General features: G+C 42.8%; 1 protein-coding gene across 4 annotated transcripts in view; it reads left to right on the forward strand.

Annotated features, from left to right (window-relative positions):
• The first annotated feature begins 2,419 nt into the window (after positions 1-2,419).
• The window catches only part of LOC146372860 (leucine-rich repeat and fibronectin type III domain-containing protein 1-like protein), a 393,992-nt gene continuing 374,422 nt past the window's right edge, over positions 2,420-21,989 (forward strand). For all 4 annotated transcript variants that reach the window (XM_084950758.1, XM_084950759.1, XM_084950760.1 and 1 more), the window contains exon 1: positions 2,420-3,884. The gene's annotated coding sequence lies outside the window, so the exon portion shown is untranslated. The remainder of the gene's footprint in view (positions 3,885-21,989) is intronic.

A 21,989-nucleotide genomic window follows, 5' to 3' on the forward strand; every position in this document is an offset into this window, starting at 1 on the left:
TGCTGCATGTAAATGAGTCCATAGACTATACAAATACGCCTTTAGCATAATGCTGTGCAGGAATACCTCTCCTGTCAAATAGACTAGAATGTATTCATTAGAGTCCTGGGAAACAATTTCCAGAACAATTGTCTCAGAAAGCTAGCATGATAATGACACACTGGAATCTTTAGTTTCAGTCACTTCCACGGGTGTGTCTGTGTTCAGTTTACAAAGTTCGGAGCTTGTCAAGCTGAGAGGCTAGCAGCTGTTTTTGGTTGCTTGCTGAGGCACATTGTGGATAAACCTCTGGTCTTCCACTTGAGGGGTACACAATCTACTCCTCACAGGTCCGTGTGCCAGTCTCAAGCCCAGATAAATGGGAGAAGCTGCACTGGGAAGGGCATCCAATGTAAAGACTGTGCCAAGTCAAATATCAGCTGCTGTGACATACACATTTGGGAAATCAGGACCAGCTGAAAGTATTTGTAATTTACATGATCTAATATACTCTTTTTAAAATATTGGTGTAGTGGTTTTCAACCTGAATTCAAAAAAAGCTTTATTTATACATATACCTGGTCCTTACAGAACACTGATAGAATGGATGCTCCATGTAAGCACCTGTCTCTCCCTATAGGGAGTGACAAAAATACAATTTGTAATTGTTTGGATAGCATGACTTTTTAATTTACCAAGTCCTGCATAACTCACAGAAAATCACTCACCTTTGTCAAAATAGTGCCCCGTCGTGTCACAGCCCCTGCTTTTTAATTACATTCAGCAATACACTACAGTGAATGATTCTGATGGCAATTATCTGTTTAATAGATTCCAGTTTAACTGAAAAACTGCGTTTCATGTACAAGCACCCTATGGCTGCAGAGTACAGAGGCTTGTATCAGTGCGTACACCACTGTGGGTCATTTACCTGTTCACTTGTTCATTTCATCAGTGCAATCAACCGCTTCAGTGTCTGCATTCTTCTGGGCTTCAGCTGTGAATTATTTCCAGAGTTCAAATAAATACCAAATCATCAGAGACAGAAATCTTCGTCTACTCATATGGGTTTGCAGGATTAAACCTGTGGGTGTAGGAGGTATGTGAGGGGGGGCATTAACATTCACCATCCTTTTCCTAATAGTTCCCCTCCTCAGCATTAATCTGTCATGTTAATCTATGCATTTATGTAGGTCACAGATTATACTGTGTGAACATTTTCAAAAAACTGAAGGAATGAGATTTGACATCCTCCTCTCTTTTGTGTATTTATAAAGTTCAATATTGAATATTCACTGGCTATGAAGGATCTCATGATAGTCTGTAAAACCACAAGTAAATGAGGAAGCAGCAGCTATGATCCCTGAATCCATTCTTTATTTAAAAGTTTACTTTCTGACTTTTCTCTTGAGTCATTAGCAGTGCATGTGTACGGAGTATGTGTGCCTTTTTGCATGTGTATGTGCGTCAACCCTCATCTCCTATCCTTTGGTTTAAGTCACTATTCATCCATCCTGACTATTCATTTGTCTTCCAAGGCTGTGTCGCCTCACGCTCCCTCAGGTTAACAGTATTGGCGTTTACTAGAGATATGCAAAGCACGTTTCCACTTACACAGCGATACAATATTCAGCATTCAGTCCTCGTATAATGCTCCCCAGATGCTGCTAATTCTAATTCACAGCCGCACTACTAACAGCAGCCACCACTCATGCCACCTAAACCATTCTCCCCCCCATTCATCCTCATCTTTCTTCAGCATCCTTAGCCCATTCTTTACTTGGTGCATCTGTATGTCAGTCACAGCAAACAAGAGCAGGCACAGATGTTCTTCCTGGGTCATCACTAAAAATAGCAGTTAATCTTCTGGTAACTGTCCTCTGTTTATTTAAAAGAGAGAGAGCGAGAGAGACGCACACATAGATTTCCTTACCTGGATGACTTAAGACATATTCTGTTTGAACACTGTCTGCAATATCAAAGATGGATGTAGCCACACTGATGTCCCAAACGTTTTGATGTCCCAATGTGAAGTCTGGAGTTGAATGTTATCAATAACTGTTTCTTTTTCTTTATCAAACCAGAAGTGATGAATGAACAATATTTTCAGTTTTTTAAAAGTACTTCTGACCATCTTTCTAAACAGGTAACCTTTTAAACGACACAGTAAAATAAAAATTAAAAAACACCAATAAACGGTTGTTTTTTTTTTAATCAAGATTTTTAATTGATGTCGACTGCACTGCATTCTTAAATTGGTGAAACGAGTAAGGCACCTTGCCTTTACCCATGAACTCCAAAAACTGCACACATATGTTGAATATAACCGGGCTTAAGCAGCAGCACGAGATATACAGATAGATGGATAGATAGATATTTCATGGGTGTGTCTTTTTGTTCGAACAGCCTCTCGTGCCCCCCTCCCTCCCTCCCTCCCTCTGCCGTCAGTCATCCTCTTGAGCCAGCCTGTGCGCCTACAGCCGCCTCCGACGGGCGGGAAGCACGCGCTGGATTCTGTGGCTGATTTTCAAACTTTAAACGTCTCCTGAGGAATTAGCCCCAGCCGCAGCTGCCACGGTACACAACACCGGGTCGGATACCGAGCGGGTGTAAGCGGAGGATTTGACCGGACGACGGAGGAAATGTGAGCGACAATGTGACGTTTCGGAGCCTCGACAAGGATTATCGCCGTCTCCAACCGTGGGCTGATTTTCCCTCAAAAGATAAGCGACTTTCGGCATGCAGAGCCTGCTGCGGATCTGCGAGCCTCCACTAACGTGAAGCAAGAACGTAGCTTGTTAAAAGTGCAGCTTTAGCCATCGCTACAAGATTGCTAGTTTTCTCAGAAAGTGCATTTCCTCCCTAAAAATGCTCTCGGAATATCAGAGTCAGCGGTGTGATTTATAATTGATAACGGAGGACGGAGCTGCCGGACACCGCCCGGACCGGGATTTCATCCTCTTTGGGGAAAAGAAAAGGACTGGCAGCTTCCAGCTGGGCGTGCAGACGGACGGAAACGACGCTCATCACCTGGAATGTTTGGAAAGTGAAATTGTTTTAGGTTATCTGTTTAAAAGGGGCCCTTACTGGAGGGATACCTGCATGATTTTGGGAGCAGTCCAGCCATTCAGAGCCCCTAAAGCGGAAGCTCCTATTTTTGTACTCAAGGACACCTTCAGTGTCGGTGGGTGTAGTTTCTTACAGCCTGGCAGTATTTGGGTTTTGAAGCACAAGCAGGAGCAGGATTTCTACGGGGACTTCAGATTATCGGAATTAAAGCTCTTTAGCCCCCCAGCACCACTTTTCTCTGAGGCTTGCTCTCCAGCATCGATGCAGATAGCTCTTCCGTGCCCGTTACTTTAAATACGCTAGTGGAGTAACGTTACTTGGGCTTTTTGAGGCGAATGGGAGTTGTATCAACAGCCGTGTGACCTCCTCCCCTCTGCCACCCACCCATCCTGTTCTTTTCAGGAACTACGTGTACAGGAGTGTTTCTCGTGGCTGTGCACGGGAAGCCCACCGGCACCTGGATCCCTTCTTCGCCCCGTTTTTTTTCTTTTCTGCTGCCTAACCGCGCGCAAGTCTTTTCCGCTGCCCGAGCTCACTCACACACTCTCTTTCACACACACCGCTTTTTTTTTTCAGCACCAGAAAACAAACAAACAAACAAAAAACTACCAAGATAGCCCCTCTCGCTTCATGTGCAAGGGAAGGAGTCGCGCAAGAGGGGAGACCGTGAGTTGGGATAAGGTGCTGAGCCCGATCGGCTTTAAAGCATTTTATTGAGAGGGGAGTCCTCACTGTGATTTCCATTAGAAACGATCGGGGGAGAAAGACGAGAGGATTTTTGTGGAGGGGGTACAAAAGAGACACATCAGGAGGAGAGGAGTTGGTGATCGATGAAGGTAAGGCTGATTGATCGGCTGTTAATAATGCAGTGTGTGTGATGCGCGCAGAGGATGCTCGGTGGGACCGAGCTCTGCTATGCGGTTAATTTTTTTCGCCCCTGCCACGGGGATGCCAGGCTCATGTCAGAGCCAACAGTAGTTTTATTCTTAGTGCCCAGGAAATGAATCATCGCTGTAATCTGATTAGGCTCCTCCAGAACCCGGCGCAGTGTGCGACTTCTCTGTGTTGTTTGTGGGGGCACTGTCAGTGGCACTGCCATTCTCTGAGGCTACAGACAGTGTATTTAGAGCTCTCCAAAAAGCTGAACTCTCCGCTGCTTCGAAGACAAACTGCTGTTTTGGCTCTGTGGACATTTCTTTGGCGCTTGTATTGGTTTCCGGGTGCACCGGCCAGGCTGGCAGCCCCGCCGTGCCTGTGTATGGGAATGCGCGAGTGCGTGCACGCACGCTAGGTTTCGCGCGCGTGAATGAATGCGTCCGTTCACGCGCATGCGTGCGTGTTTGTGAGTGGGAGCGCAGAGATAGAAGAACCCATTTTGGGGAGCTCTCTGTTTCTGTCTCACTCTCCGTTTCTAAAGCTGCCTCATCATGCCGCTCCAGCTGACTGCCGTTACAACCGCATCTATTATGAAGGAGGCTAGGAGATGAGAACAAGAGTGAAGGAGAGGTGACGAGGGTGGGGAGGAGAAGGTGATACAGGAAGGGAGAAGGTGGAGAGAACAGGAGAAGGTGTAGAGAGGGGCAGAGGGGGCCGGATAATAATGGGAAAACAAGAGGCATTGTTCCCAGAATGTGTTGGATATAAATCAAAACATAATTATAGCTTTTATTGAGCCTTTAACTTCTGCAGCTCCGTGCTCAAAGAAGCAGGTGCTCTGGGAACCATCACACCTGGTCATTTATTGTGCAAGCAAAAAATCCCAGGGAAACAAGAAACATAAAAACAATCAGGGCAAATGCTGTTGTGTGAAAGCTGGAAGATGCAGAGAGGAGCAATGCACAGCAGGTTCTTTGTCTGGGATTTTTGTTAACTGAAGGGAAGGAGCCAAGGAGTGGTTAGGAAAAAGGGATAGCTCCACACTGAGAGAGCTTCTGTTCCACAGAAAGATCTGAAAGGGCCAACCGAAAATATCTGCAGATGGTAGCTTCAGTCAAGCTACCAAGTGGAGGATTCAGGACCATGGAGAGCTCCACAGGGGCCGGCATTGCTGAGTTTTCACGTGGTCACTGTAATGTCAGAACCACAGAAACCTCCTACACCGTGCAGCAGGGAGCCTGACATACAGGTGTTTGGGTGCCCATAGTATGGTGATAGCACCATAAACAAGTCCAGTAGCTCGTGGTTAGATTTAAACATGTTAAAATGAATTCAGGATCACAGAGAGCTCCTTAGAGGGCCTAACTTGTTTTCAGCACAATAGATGGAGTCAGTGCATTTTCAGATCCACTTATAGTTTCTACTTCTTCTTCAGAAAGAATTTTCTGAAATCAGACCCTCTTTTGTTTGGTGTCAGCACCTGGGACACCTGAACAGCTTAAACACAACTGGTTGTACTTTGTGGTTAAACATGCTATTGTGAATTCAGGACCACAGAGCACTCATTAGGGCCTCACTGCTGTCTAAAATGTTTCAGGCACAACAAAAAGAAGTAATGTGGTTACAGCATGGGTAAATTGCAGGAGCAAGCTTTGACTTGGTGTAGCTTCAGTGTTGTATTTTGTATCAGTGTTTTTTTTTTTTAACTTGGTATTTATAGTTTGGAAATGTTTAGCTTTAGTTCATTTTTCATAGAGCAGGGATATGCTGAAGATACCAGGCATGAGGAAAAACAGAAGATGACACAAGATTCATGGATGTAATGAAGGAGGACGTGCAGAGGGATGGTGTGACAGCAGATTACTAGGGACAGGGTGAGCTGGAGGCAGATGATCCACTTTGGTAAGAAAAAATATTATAAGATGGAAAGTATTTTTCAGAGGAACAATATAAGAACTATCGGGTTTGACAACACTGACATAGGCTAACTATACTAAACTATTTAAAAACTGCATTTTTATTTAAGTTAAATTTTCTAAGCACACAGTATTGTTCAGTCTTTTTTTCAAAAGCCTATTTTTTTTGCCTTCAGTTTGAAAAAAGTGTATTTTTACACCTAGTTTTAGTTTAAATTCAGTTTGCGTTCGCTCTAACCTTGGTCAACACCATGGACAGCTCCTGCACTGCTGCTTGTGCTTTGCAGTTTAAACATGTTAATATGCATTCAGGACCATGACCCTCCTTCAAGGGTCCAGCATGTTTCCAGTATGGTGGAGAGATATGATGAAGAGCTATCAATGATTTCAGAATCATTAATAGTTCTAAGATACGTACAGTGTCGAAAGTCAGTAATATGAGCCCCTCCGGTTTGTTTTAAGCACCATGGACAGTTCTAACACAGTTCCAACACCCATGCCTTCACTTTGTTGTTAGACCTGAACCATGTAGAGCTCGTCAGAGGTCAGGAATAGTGCAGTAGATGCTGACCTTTGATGGCATTCAACAGTCCTCAGCACAATGGAGTAAGCTTATCTGGGTTCAGAGTCACTGATACCGCTTTTCCACCAATGGAAATTGTTGTCATTGTTGGCTTTCAGGACTCAGCCCATATTTTGCCAGGTTTGAGAAATGTTATCATCAACATAGCATTATCAGCAGAAAGTCATGGCATGCAGAATGGACTGCATTTGCCAAACATCGGTGAATTTCTTACAGAAGCCCCGCCATAGCCACAATGTTAGGTGGAAATCTGTGTAGCTCTCGGTTGATCACTGGCTTTGTGTCAGCAGAAATTAACTATTGAGTTTGAGTTTCACAAGAATGTAGAGCTGTCTTTAAGAGGTTCTACTTAATTTCACCTGCAACGTAGCTGCTTTTAGGTTGTGGATACATTCTGTAGTTGAAATTGAATGTTTACCATGTACTACTGGGACATGAACTCATCACACACATAAATAATGTTATGGTAAAGCATAACATTTTCTAGCAGGTGAGCCCTTGAATCCCTCTGCCAGGTGGGCTTTTGGGGATCACATTTGTGTTTCTCATCATCCACAGTATGAGCCAGTTTAAAAAAATAGCTCTGAAGCTGCTCCTGTGCTGTTTACCGCTACATCTTTGTTTTTTCTCCATCTGTGCCTGGGGACTGCACAAGGTCATCCTGTGCAGCCATTATCAGATACATTTCATGTTTCTCTTGCTGTGGCCTAGACTCACTCCAGCTCTGGGCATTTCCATTCTCTTCCAACAGGCTAAAGAGGGAAAAACAACAACAACATCCAGCTGGACAAGCAGTTATTGTACATAGTCAAATCTACCCTCAAATTAAAAACAGAATTTTACTGATACATATGAGTTTGCCCCAGATCTGATTGCAGTGAAGAGCTCCACCAAATATTCCAGAGATAGTATAGCTCTTTAAAAAAATAACCCAACAACACAAAGAACTCCATCATAGTGTCATTGCCACAATGAGTGCCGTGTAATTTTCCCACTAAGCTTCTTGTAATTCAGAATTAGAATCAAGCACGTTGGAATTAAGAGGAGTTATCGTTAAAAATATTTTGTGACAGAAACAGATTTCAGTGCCAAGTTCTGACATTTTATCCCAAACAAGGACTACAGCTAGTTACTGTAGTCCTTGTTACTGCACATCAACCAGTTCTCCATCCGCTGCAGGTTCTGGTTAAAGTGGCACTCCAGCTCACAGTAGACCTCTTGGGCAGAAATAATTGATGGTTACATTGGAGTACATTTGCAGGAGGACATCCTTTCTTGAAAAGCAGCTGAATCACATAGTGGACCACAATAACAACCTGATCGTGGTGGGGAAACATGAGATGGGGAAAGTTCCAGGTTTTCAAAAACTTTCAAAATAAGACTAACAGAATTGTCAGTGAAAGCGAAATGTACTCGGGTGGCCGTTAATATTACATGGGATGTATGAGTATGAGTAAAGTCTTTGTGTGGGAAACACTACTATCACTTTTGATTAAATGCACTTACGGTGCATTAATGTTCTGCAGGTTTAAGCCTGTCATGTTGGAAAATATAATCAAGGAACGCTTCATCCCCATCCCCACAATCGGAGTCAACTTATCTAAGCTGGTCAGGCTTGGTATCATGTAAACATTACTAGATTTTTATTTTCTGCTACTTCTTCTTTTTTTTTTTTTTTTTTTGAATTACCACTGCACAGATGTATGCTCCCTTTCATAATTTGAAGCTAACCTTTTATATCTAATTGTCGGTACTTGCAGAGAGAGACGAGCTGCCTTTATATCTGCATGTTTAAAGTTAACTGCCTCCTGAAAACATCAGAACTTCTGCATTACATGTGCTCACAACAGCACTGGCATTGTTTCAGCATATTAGGGGCTGTGTGTGAAGTTGCAGTGGTTTCAATATCTTATTAGGAGCCCGAAAAGTTGCGAAAGCTTCAAGGACAAACTGAATTGGAAGCACAGATTAGGAGAGTAGAACGTTTTGATAGGTGTTACATTTCTCCCATATTTATGTTTTGTTAATATTGTGTCCAAAAAACTTTAATTATTTTTTCGTCACCCTTTCCAGTCTGAGTGTGGGCTGCGGGTTCGGTGTGAATGTGTGTTGTAAGTTGTATACATTTTATTAAAATACATGTGGTTGCACAAGCAGAAGAACAACACCAGCCTGGTAGAAGGAGACAGGTGGACAGACAGGCAAGCAGACTATTTGGCTTGTGCGCTCTTACTCATACAGTGAGCAAGACACAGACTGGCTTAAAGCAGGTAGGCAGACAGACAACAGACATGTAAAAGAGCAGTTGAAGCAGGTGGCTGTGATAATAGACTGAAATGTGTTAATGTGGCTGCAGTGATGCATTGTTTTGTGGTGACTGTTATCATATGGAGAGCATTACAATAGGCTTCACATCCCATTAGCAAACAGTGAGCAAGAGCACATCCCCACCTCCACACTTACTCTCAGTACAGCACTTTGATGCGTTTCCCATTTTCTGCTACCTCTGACACATTTGTTGCTCCTTTTGTCAGATGGCAGAGAAAAGATTTTTGAAAGCTCTGCAAACACACGGCTGAAAATGTGACTCACAACAAAGGCTCTGGATACTAAAGCTGGAGTTTGCACCTGTTTGGGTTGCAACTAATCACAGTTTACATTTTGATTATTTCTCGAAAATAAAGTAAAATAAAGTAATGGTACCCTTGTGGCTTCTACCAGTCACCTGTCAGTCTTGAAGCTCTGTGGAGAATGACCAGTTAATCTAATGTATGTGTTTAGTTTGTGGGAAGCTGCCAGAGGGACAACAACAGCTCCAGCAAGGCTTCTTCATGCTGATTCAAGACAAATATAGGATGAAACCCGTCTCGGTGTGTTAAATATGTATGTCAAAGTCCATTTCTACACATATTTAAATCTAAGAGTAAAATTATTTTACATATGTCTTTTGGTAACTGGCTAGAACAGCATGTCTCTTGTTATTGCTCCTTCAAATGTGGAAAAATAGGCAAATATGAATTATTTACTGTATGTGAACAAATACAGACCATCTAGTTGTTCAGCAGGCAGTCTGGCCATTACCTTTGTCTGTGATTAGACCTCTACCTACATGGCAGCTCAAAGAAAGAGTCTGAAACATTTCTAATTTCCTCTGAGGCTTCATTTGTTGGAAAAAGTTGAAAGTTGTTTTTCTACTATGTGATTGTGTTTTGATCTCTAGCAGCTGTCATGTAGGAACCTGCTTTAGTTTTTTGGAAGTGCTTTTTCTTACTGATACCCAACAAGGATTGTTATGTAACGATGCTGTCACTCCAGGTACAGAAAAGCAGGTAAGAGCCAGTCACAGGAATCCAGATCATAAATGTTCATTTACATTCCAGCGGAAATTCTCCATCCTGTCTGGTTAAAGAATTAATCTGCAGCTTAATCTCCCACTGTAGAGCTATACCCCCAATCCCTCCGTCTATTCACCCATCTGTTTCCTCGTCCATCTGCCCGTCCAACCAGGCAGCCTGTTTTCCCTGCCTGAACTCACTTTGTAGTCTTCCTTCCTGCTTTCTTTTCCCTGTTGCAGGTGCTCTGCAGGTGGACTGTTTTCATCCCAAGACACTACATTTAAATGAATGACGCTTATCCGTACTTCATTCTACAGCCCGCAGGAGGTCCTTCCTAGCAAATTTCATTTCTTCTCCACTCTCACTGCTTTGGAGGTGTTTCCCTCCCCCCCCCCCCCCCTGCTTATTCAGCCACGGTGTGCCGACGCGACAGCACTAACAGGACTACTGCTGCAGAAATAGCAACTTAAATTACTATAATTTAGAGGTGTATATTTATTGTAATTCTTCCCCATTTTAGATCTCTTGGTTCCATTATGCTAAAATGTTACTGTAATGGCCAAATGCTGGATTCAAAATCAGTGTCAGCTTTGCCGTTTCATTTTCTAGTTAACCTCAATGTTATTTTTTTTACCCAACGTTGTAATGTCCACACCCACACAAACACACCACAAATACTGTAATCATGGTGTTAATTTGTTTCTCCTGCTCCTCTTTTTCACCTCGCCTCCTCCTGATTTCTCTCCAGCTTATTTTTGTACAATCTTTTTCTCAAAAGATTGTGCGATGATCTTTTTTTTTTTCCTAAATAGATGGCAGAAGTGTGACCTACATTTCTACCGAAATAAGGGATTGCTGTGTCTTTGCTTTGTCACACTAGCGGAGAAATTAACAACGGTGTAAAAAATGATTGCCTCTAACTGCACCCCAAACCCAAAGTACCTGTTTTTGTCAAGATGTCAAGAGCTTAATGTAGATGTTTCTAATTTGCCAAGGATGACAGGAGCAATGTGTGAATTCAGTTTAAAAAAACCCTCCACACTGAGAAATGAAGCAGTATAACACCTCAGGGTAATGCATCTGTTAAATAACAAAATCTGTTCCTAAAAATGGTGTCTTCCGCACATTAAAGCAGTCAAGCATTGAAGTAAATCAATTAAATTGGTTAAAGCCATGAATTTATTTTAGAGTTTAACTGTTACATTAATGATTAGCACTATAAAGAGGGATATACTTTATTTAAAGAACACATCGGGTGAGTTTTACAACTGGACATTGTGTCTTCCTTGTGATGTAAAACAAACGTTCCTGTCTGAAATGACAAACCACATTCCCTCAGAGGACGGTACGAATCCAGACTCACAGCAGATGACTCTGAGGTGTAACAAGGGGGTTGTGTCTTTCCTCTGCCCTGCCACATGGAATGAGTCTTCATGTGTGATCTGACATCTGAGGGATTAATGAGAAAATGGTGAAACGTGTCAAGTTTAAATTGAATATGAGTCGCTGCCGGTGCGGACCCCCGGAGGACTGTCAGTGCCAGGACACATAACAAGAACAACTCCAGTGTAAATCCAATATGCATATCAGCGTGCTAATCTCAGCAGGGATGTGATCTAATGCTCATCACATTACACTCAGTTTTTCTGTTTCCATAGCAGTCAGTCGCTCCATCACGCTCTCCCCATCTTTCTCCTTTCATGCCCTTCCTTCTCCTATTTTCTTTATTATTTTCCTTTCCTTTTTCAAGTTGAAGGTCATATCTGACAGCATGCTGATGGATGGTGCAGTACAATTTGGGACACATGAGAACAGCATCTGTGTGTGTGTGTGTGTGTGTGTGTGTGTGTTGGTGGACACGCTCAGTAAAAATACGCCAGATCAAAAATGGTGAGAAATGATACATTTTTTTTGGTGATTTTCTTAAAGTGTCATTTCTTAAGCGACGCAAAAAGAATAAAATGTTGATCATCAATTAGCTTGTATCAGTCTTGAGGATTTTGAAGTAGGATTTCGAGTGAATCCCACACTGTGGCTTTATAATTACACACTCAAAACATCAGTTAGTGATAGATTTCTAAGATTTCTGTGTCGGACTTCTTTAAACAAAAACGACTGCGCTGAGCAGATCATCTCAGAGTTGGTGTTAATAAATGTTGAACAACACTTTATTGAAATGAAGTTATTGGAATGGAAAAAAGCCTAAGAGGATAGTTGTAAATGAATTAATCTGGTTGTACTGGTTCACAGCACACTGCCACCAGGCACAGCAATCACACCCACTGTGGTCTTCATCATGGTTACACATATTTATTTTTCTGAAGAGGTGCACATCCAACCCAAATGTAAAGCAAATCAACAGAGGTCAAATGGACAGATCTTTAAGATCTTTATGAAGCAATCCATCCATCCTTCCATTATCAGGGACACCTCCTGTTGATGGTGTGCAGCAGCAGTCTTTGTCTGAGCTTCTCATCCCGTCTCTGAGCCTGATCCCAGACACGCTTCAGAAGAAGCGAATTTATGCCATTTGCAGCTGTAATCTCATTTTTGTTACTACTATCACTGCTTGTGGTCAGGTGAGGGGAGGAATGTTGATCGACCAGTAAATAGCTTTGCTTTATTAAGCTATGTTAAATATTTCCTGCTTTCAACTTCTCACGTGGGAGGATTCAATCACTGAAACCTCTTGGGAGGTGTTGAACATGCTTGAAGCTGATCTTGGAGCTGGTTAGCTGAAGCTAATTAATGTCACACTCAAGTTTGACAATAAAAAAAAAAACCATGCCTTCAAAACACAGATAATAATTTCACTGTATCACGTCCCTTATGATGTAGTGGACTGTCAGTGCGTGCCATGTACTGCAAAGCCTCATGCAGCTCTGTTTGTCTGTCATACAGGGTTAAGGCTGTGCTGCTGCCGGCCGGCTTCTCCTCCTGAATCATGTGGAGCCAAAGGGTGTCTTTGTGTGTCAGGCCCCTTTGAGATTAAAAGACTTGGGATTTTACCGGCAGGAATACATGACTGCTGTAGAGCCGCATGTGACAGAGAGTGGGAGAAGCAGATGGAGGTTGCTGTAAGGTGAAGCCTCTGTAGATTTACCCTCCATTTCACTGTCCATCAGGCACAGTGTGAGTGCACGCACACATGCATGTGCACAGACACGACAGGGAGGTAAATCAGTGCCACTTGTTCTTGTGAACCCTGATTGCTCCTGTCTGCTCCTCCTCTCACCTAAACTCACTGTTTTCTTCCACATCCTTGTTGCTGTTCATATCAGAGATCTTCATGACTCACAAATCCCAGTCAGAATTAAGTCTCTGTAATCGTTTGGAACTCTGGAACATTTTCTTCTGGGAATTTGCAAATCCCCTTAACCCTTTCCATCTGAGTGGGTGCAGTACCGAGACCAGGCGTTATATTCTTATTAAAATACAACCCATTTTGTGAAGGCTGCAGAGCATGGCACAAGGCAGAAGAAGAAAACAGACACACAAACACTTTTCTGTTGCACTGAATTTTATGAAGATGGCTTTTTAGCTTTTAGCTTAGATTTTCAGAAGCTTTTAGAAAATATTCAAAAAGGGTACCTCTGACTCATCGAAGAGTTTTTTTTTCATATCTCGGTTTGGCTTTGTGATGGGAAGAGAAAGACTCGTGTCTATCTTAATAAGACAGATTACAGTGGTGGAGATGTTACTGCCTGGCTCAAAGTAGACCTGGGCGATATAAGATTTTTTCATATCACGATATGTTTTTTTCATTTCAGGCGATAACGATATATATCACGATATAAGCCAAATAACTATATTTGTAAGATTTAAATGTGCCGTTGCTCACAAGTAAAATGTGAAATAATCAGCAGCTTGTTTTGATTTAAATATTTATTTCCCATAATAAGTTCAACAGGGTAGATGTACTTAAGGAACATGAGACTTTTTCAGATAAATAAAGGCAAATATGGCAAACTACACAAAAGGCAGCCGCTAAAGTGTTTAAGTTTCAAAATAGAACAAACGAAACAGACTACTAAATTGTCAATTCCACTTAGAAACAAAATATTAATTCTAAAAATAAATCTTAGTTTGTTTTACAAAAGAACAGACAAAATTGACTAACTTTTGTCAATATCAAATAAACTGAGAACTAAAAGGAAATCCTCAATCTGTCCTTGTTGTATAGCTTAGCTTTTCAAACAGTTTTAACAGTTACTTTAGTCTGACAAAAGCCAAATGACGAATTAGCGCTTCCAGTCAGAGACTGAGCATGCACCGCTTTATTGTATTTCCAGACTTGCTTTCGGCACATTTACAGTGCGCGCTACTCAGTTTTTTGTCAGACTTGAAATAGCCGAAATACCTTCACACTACGGAACTTCTATGGCTCTTCCGTTCGACAATCTCTCCGGCAACAGACCATCATCTGTTTTCTCTTCGGTAACCTTCGGTCACGCTCTCGGTTTCTCTAGTCGGCGCACTCATTTCCTCCATTACCCGGGCGGCACGGCTGCTTCCCAAACAAATACACATGTGCGGCTTGGCACTTGTGCTGTACGTAACAAGTCACGTGACGTGACGCTGCGGCTGTGATTGGTTCGACTCTGCGCTACTTAATTTGGATTGGCTGTTCTTTTTTTTTTTTAAAGAGGACAAGAGAGATGAGGCCTATCGCAATAGTTTAATTTTTCTATCGAGAAAAAGTTATTTCGGAATACATATTGTTATCGTTCTGTTGCCCAGCTCTAGCTCAAAGTGTTTTTTCTTATTCTATGTGGTGGGGACGTTTTCTAGCCTGGAGCTTTAGAGGGCTAAAATACTTAAAGCCTTTGGATTTATTTGACTGAGACAGTAAGAAGCTAACACACTGACAAACCTGTTGATCAGTTTAGCTTTTACTGTGTGAAAAATAGCTCTTTATTTCTCACGACCTTCATCTGAAGTAGTATCCAGGTAGCCGAGGCATTTGAAGCTGCTTTAGGCTGTGTTTGGCTCAGTTACTTTATTATTACTTATTTTTAATTTTTTTGTGGGCCATACATAGTCCAAAAGTCACAATACATCACACATGTGGCTTAATAAGGCTGATCTGTGGTTTAGGCTAAATGTGGCCAGTACAAAGCTTCGCATATGGGCCACGTGTGGGCTCATGTGTGACATGCGGCCATGACCCAAAATTGATTCTATTTGGACCGTCTTACAATTTAAATGCACAAGAAGACACTTAATGTCTTTGTCCTACTTTCCAAGGCTATGTGTCTTTACAGTTTTTAATTGCCTTATTTTATGACTGTCAGTTTCATCTGTGATATCATTATGTGATCGCACAGTAAAAGACGAGATGTCCATGTGACAGTGAGGTTGTGAAACCACCTTTTAACATTTTTTTTTCATAAAATATTTAACCACGACGACCCCCCCACACCCAAATCACACACAGACACGTTGGGACATCTAATTGACATAATACTTTCCCTAGCCACGTATGCTAACCCTAACCATCAAAAATGAATGCCTAACCATAACCCAATTGTAACCCTGACATTAAAACCACATCTTGAGTCTCAAAAATGAGGACTGGGTTTTTGGTCTATTTGGTTCCCATAAGGGCTGTTGGTCCCCACAAGTATAGTAAACGTCTGATTTTTGGTCCCCACAAAGACGTTAATACCTGTCCATAGATACATATATTCACTAAACTATCATAATGGTTTGGGTTCAGTAAAAAGACTTTTGGCTTCATAAAATAATACTGAACTCCTTTTCTTTCTTTTTCAGCAAAACCCAGCAGGTGTTAAATAACAGGCTTCATAGAAACCTAAAAATACCCCAGAGATCTTTCTGCCCAGCTCTGTCTGTCTAGTTCTCTTTGTCTCCGTCTCTCTCCCAAACACTCCTATCTCTCCGTCCTCCTTATTAGCCTCTTTTCCTCCTACGTCCACTCTTCCTCTCCAATCCATGCCTCTCTTCTTCCCCTCACTCACGCCTCTCTCTCTCTCTCTCTCTCTCTGCTTTCAGTGTAAACACAGCCTGTGATTCAGCGCTGCTGCAGTTCAGCCATCCTGCTGAGGCAGAAAATGGAAGCTTGTTTTTAGCATTGAACGCTCAACTCGCCAGGATAACTACAAACTATAGGATGGAGAGGCATCAAAGCAAGAGTGAGGGAGGAAGGAAAAGCAGAATTAAAGAGAGATAGACAGTGAAGGGCAGAGAGAGAGGATAGATCGCAGCCAATTACGTGGCTCAGCTTAGTGTGAACAGTGGGACTGGGTGCTGTCAGCGGCCTGATTAAAAATAGACGCAATCTATTTGGATGTGTGTGTGTGTTTGTGTTTGGTTATTGTATTTACACTCTTGTATCAGTGTTTGTTTTACACATGTGCAGCACTACTAGCATTTAGCTCCTGATTAATTAGGTATCACAGTTGTGTATACATAAGTGTGTGTGTGTGTGTGTGTGTGTGTGTGTGTGTGTGAGAGAGACAGAGAGAGAGAATAGTGCAGAAGGATGGCAGGGAGTAAACATAATTTGTTTAACTGACTGAGTTTCGCCTTCCTAGTCAGGATGAGTAGTACTACACTCCCCCCTCTCTCTCTCTCACACACACACACACACACACACACACACACACACACACACACACACACTCTGTGAGAGAGACATTTTACCAGAGCTACCATGACCAATTATAAAATCACCTCTGAAGTAGTTTGTGTGTGATCTCTCTCTCTCTCTCTCTCTCTCTCTCTCTCTCTCTCTCTCTCTCTCTCTCTCTCTCTCTTGCACACGCACACACTGTGTGCTGAATGTCATGTTTGATGTAATGAGTTTCATGGGTGAGTGTCTCCATGTAAGGTAATGGTAAAGGTGAGATGAGAGCTAATCTGTCATGAAGAAGGGAAGGTAACGTGAGAGGAAGGAGGGAACATACAGAGGCTGAGAGAATGGGATGTGAGAGGTAGAGGCAAGAAAAAGAGAAGGAAAGACTGTTTTGTTTTTGAGTCTTCTGCTTCAAATATAAATACATGTGAGGAATCTATTTTCACAATTGCCTGACAAAATATTAAAATTCTGTGGATGAAGACATTTCTTGATGGGTAAAAATAGAGAAATAACGTACCTGCCAGCAGCTCAGGCAATCTGACACATGAGACGTGGCAGAGAAATAGTGAGAGGAGATGTTCACCTGAAGGCACACAGGAATTACAGTACATAACACAGATTGATAGGTGATAATATTTGATGCAGTTGCTTGTTTGGGTAGTTCTTTAGCTCCACCATCTTGGGCAGCAGTTTGTGGCAGTAGTCCCTTATTGGCAACATTAATGTTAACCAGCTCTCCACCTGCTGTGTGTTCTGGTTACAGCAGCCCTCCAATCTACAGCAGATCACAATTATATTATCACCTGCTGCAGTGGAGACAGTGGAGCTGAGGTCTGTCCAGCAGCGACAAGGACCTCCGCAATAAACTCTAACCTGTAGGGCAGTGGCTGTCAAACTGTGGGGCGGGTCAGACGGGTGGGAGCACCTGCAGGTGGGGTGCAGATCAACGGGAAAAGTGGGAGGGGGTATTTGGGATCAAACTAAGTTTAATAAATGCGATTTTTGGAGGGACGAATAAATAAAAAAGGCATTGCTGATGCTGAGATCCTAATCATGATCATGAATCTATTTTTACCAACCAATATGTGATGTGGATGTGTTTGGCTGCTTGATGAGAGAAAGTTTGAGAACCACTGCCTTAGGACTGCATGATAGCATGTAGATCGATGGATCCCAACAGGAAATGCATGTGAGAGTGAAGCGTTCACTGTGATGTGACCTTTTGCTTAGTCCCGTCTTTCAGCAGTGAGCTGAGAGTTTCTGATGTCGTATTAGTGTTCTGGATGTGCAAAATGTTGATTGAAGGGTGAGTGTGACTCAAACTGTTGTGAGGTGTAAATCATGAGATAGGCTCGCTGATTCTGATTGAGGCTTTTTGTTTTTTTACTATAATGTGACCATCATTTCCAAAATTTACATCATGTCATATTCAGTAAGACTTAAACCCAGTGATTGTAACTGCATAGAGAAAAACGTATGCTAGTGCTGGTTACAGCCTGAATCAGTGGGTCCCAAATGTTTTTTGCTAGGCCACCCTTTCTACAAGGTCTTTGCCTCCATTGCAGTTTATTCCACACCTCAAACCTTTTGTAAACAATTAAACAAATAAAATAAATAAAAGTAAACTGCAATAAATTAAATTAGGTTGCAATAAAATAAACCAATCAACAAACCAAATTATGGTGTAATTATTTAACATATAGTTGTTTTGGTTTTTTGGTTTGTTTTTTTTCCTTTGTAAGAATATTCAACATTGCTATTAATACATTTTTCAAAAAATGTCTCTCTGTACAAAATGGGTTTAACAACATAAACCCATTTTGCCTTCAACACCATTCTTCCCGTGGGCCTGAAGGACAAGCTGGAAAACACAGGAGTGGACCACCACCTCACTACCTGGATTTTGGACTACCTCACTGAGCGACCACAGTATGTGAGAACTCAGGGCTGTGTGTCGGACAGGGTTGTCTGCAGTTCGGGGGCCCCACAGGGAACGGTTCTGGCTGCGTTCCTCTTCACCATCTACACTGCAGACTTCTCCCACAACTCCACCCAGTGCTTCCTGCAGAAGTTCTCTGATGACTCTGCAATAGTTGGCCTCATCACTGATGGGGACGACAAAGAGTACAGAGAACTGACCCAAGGCTTTGTGGACTGGTGCCGGCAGAACTACATCCAGATCAACACTAATAAAACCAAGGAGCTGGTGGTAGACTTCTGCAGGCACAAGCATTCTCCACTGCAACCACTGAACATCCAAGCTATGGACGTTGAGGCTGTGGACAGCTACAGGTACCTTGGTGTTCATCTGAACAACAAACTGGATTGGACTCATAATTCAGACGCCCTCGACAGGAAAGGGCAGAGCAGGCTGTACCTGCTGCAGAGACTCAGGTCTTTTGGAGTGAAGGGCCCACTCCTGAAGACCTTCTATGGCTCTGTGGTGGCCTCAGCCATCTTCTATGGTGTGGTCTGCTGGGGTGGCAACATCTCTGCCGGGGACAGGAAGAGACTGAACAGGCTGATCCGAAGGGTCAGCTCTGTTCTAGGATGCCCCCTGGACCCTGTGGAGGTGGTGAGTGACAGGAGAATGGTGGCTAAGCTGTCATCCATCCATCCATCTATCATCCAGAGTGGGCGATCGTGGCTCAAGAGTTGGCAGTTCGTCTTGTAATCAGAAGGTTGCCGGTTCGAGCCCCGGCTCGGACAGTCTCGTGTGTTCCTTGGGCAAGACACTTCACCTACCGCCTACTGGTGATGGCCGTCGGCCCGATGGGGTGATATGGCAGCCTCGCTTCTGTCAGTCTACCCCAGGGCAGCTGTGGCTACAACTGTAGCTGCCTCCACCAGTGTGTGAATGTGAGACTGAATGGATAGTGGAATTGTTAAGCTCTTTGAGGGTCTCGAAAAGCGCTATATAAATGACATCCATTATTATTATCTCTGTTGGACAACATCTCCCACCCCATGCAGGAGAATCTGACAGCACTTAGCAGCTCCTTCAGTGGCAGCGGCACCCACGGTGTGGGACGGAGAGATTTTGCAGGTCTTTACTCCCCACTGCTGTCAGACTCCACAACAAAGACTTTTGCAGCTGATCAAACACACAAACCCACACATGTGCAATAAGACTAAGAGCAATACTCTTTTCTGTATTTTGTTGTATTTTTACTCAGTTGTATATAGCATTTGTATTCTATTTTTATCCTATTGTATATAGTATTTTATTCTATTCTATTCTGTACAGTTGTGTACAGTATATTATTGTTATTGTGTTCCAGTGTTCTCTAATTTTTGCTATATAACTTTGCACTGTCCACTTTCTGCTGTGACAAAACAAATTTCCCACGTGTTGGACTAATAAAGGTGATCTTATCTTATCTTATCTATCTGTGGGATACTGTTTGTCCTTGATTTGGCGGGTTACCGACGCAGGGGAAACTGAAATTCTGTCAGGAAAACCTACCTATTTTCTAGTCTTTGGCTTGGAAGGAAGTTGGTTTGGAAGCATATTTGGTGATGCCTCATCTGCTGCGTTTGTGTGGGAGCCCCGTCAACCCCCCCCCCCCCCCCCCCCGCAATGGCTCTGCGCCCCCACTTTGGGAACCTCTGGTCTAAATCAAGGGTCAGAAACGTGTTTCCTTGTGTATATGATGCACTTAATTTTGCTTGGTGCTGAATAATCTAAGTTTAGTTTAATTAACTGCTTTTCCAAAGTGGTAAGGGACATTTTTGTGTGCAGGGCCTTCAGTTTTCAGGCCCCTCTTCTGTGGAACCAGCTTCCAGTTTGGATTCGGGAGACAGAAACTATCTCTACTTTTAAGATTAGGCTTAAAACTTTCCTTTTTGCTAAAGCATATAGTTAGGGCTGGACCAGGTGACCCTGAATCCTCCCTTAGTTATGCTGCAATAGACGTAGGCTGCCGGGGGATTCCCATGATGCATTGAGTTTTTCCTTTCCAGTCACCTTTCTCACTCACTATGTATTAATAGACCTCTCTGCATTGAATCATATCTGTTATTAACCTCTGTCTCTCTTCCACAGCATGTCTTTTATCCTGTCTTCCTTCTCTCACCCCAACCGGTCGCAGCAGATGGCCGCCCCTCCCTGAGCCTGGTTCTGCCGGAGGTTTCTTCCTGTTAAAAGGGAGTTTTTCCTTCCCACTGTCGCCAAAGTGCTTGCTCATAGGGGGTCATATGATTGTTGGGTTTTTCTCTGTATCTATGAAGCGCCTTGAGGCGACTTTTGTTGTGATTTGGCGCTATATAAATAAAATTGAATTGAATTGAATTGATGGAAGTTTATTTACCCAGTGTTCTGTGAACTTCTGATGACAGATGGTATTGTAGATTCGGCTCAGTGCAGGGTTGCTGTCATCTCCCCGGTGACAGACACGACTTCCCTGGCATCCACATTATCTACAGTTTCATGGAACTGGCCTGCAGTAAAATTCATAGCATGCATACTCATGTGTCATGACTGTTAATGGAAGTTACTCCTGACTCCTCTGCAGTGTTGGGACTAACGCGTTATTAAGTAACGCGTTACAGTAACTACGTTATTATTGTGGTAACGAGCACGGTAACTAGTTATTATGCCAAAATCAGGAACGCGTTAGTCGTTACTGGGATTTAGATAGGGTCGTTACTCGTTACTTCGTGTGGTGGCTATTGCGGAGCTTCCACAGATTCAGTAACATTAGCAAGTGGTGGAAGCCAGCAGGTGGATGAGGGAAAGGAAAAGAGACCCGAGGCGGCCGCCGGTCCAAGTGTGAACTGAACTTCAGGTAAGAAGTTATGACCTGCAGTCTATCTGGGTCAGATATAAACCAAGTTTAGCTGGAGTTTATTTTCGTTATTCTGACTTTTTCCGTACTGCGTACTAGCTAGCATGACGGAGTTTCTATACAGCTGGGTGGGTGCTATGAAGTTAATGATGTTGAACTTAATTTTGTTCATAAGTTATTAGAGTTGCCAACCGTCCCGTCTGGTATTCAGAGAAAATATTACGCGCTTCTTATTGAGGTGAAAAGGAACAGTTTGTCCCGTAATTCAGCTACAATGAAAAAGACACAAAGCTGGAGTTATTCTGTGTCTTTGCTGCACAGCTGCCTCTTCTTCTTTCATTCTCCCCCCTCCCTCTCCCATTTCTACTTCAATCATGAAACTGATCAATGATCAGCTGATCGGCTCTCTTGTTTATTTGTCGCCCACTTTGCGCCGAAAGAGGAAACCAGCGAATGTCGCGCTAAACAACAGCAGCACGTTTAAGCTTGATCAGCTGTTGATAGAATTTATTTAATATTAATTTCTACTATAAGCTGATGTTTGCTGGAGCCACAGCTGTAAAGCTGCTGGTCATGATATCGGTTTGGTTATCTGGTGAGAGGGAAACATGAAGATGAAACCAGGAGATGTCCTTACTGAATCATCAGAGCTGAACAGGTGATGGAGAAACAGGTTTACCTTTTAGGTGACATGAATGAGTTGAAGGGAAGTTATGAACTGTTTCTGAGAGACAAATAACCCCAGGATCTTTTTTTAGGTAGCTGACAGCTGGTAACTGTGCAGGGGCGGGTCTAGCAAAGTTTTGCCAGGGGGGCCAGGTAGGGCATTAACAGGGAGAGGGG

Source organism: Perissodus microlepis, chromosome 14, assembly GCF_051167445.1.
Source record: "Perissodus microlepis isolate ML-2025 ecotype Zambia chromosome 14, ASM5116744v1, whole genome shotgun sequence".
In the NCBI taxonomy this organism is placed as follows: domain Eukaryota; kingdom Metazoa; phylum Chordata; class Actinopteri; order Cichliformes; family Cichlidae; genus Perissodus; species Perissodus microlepis.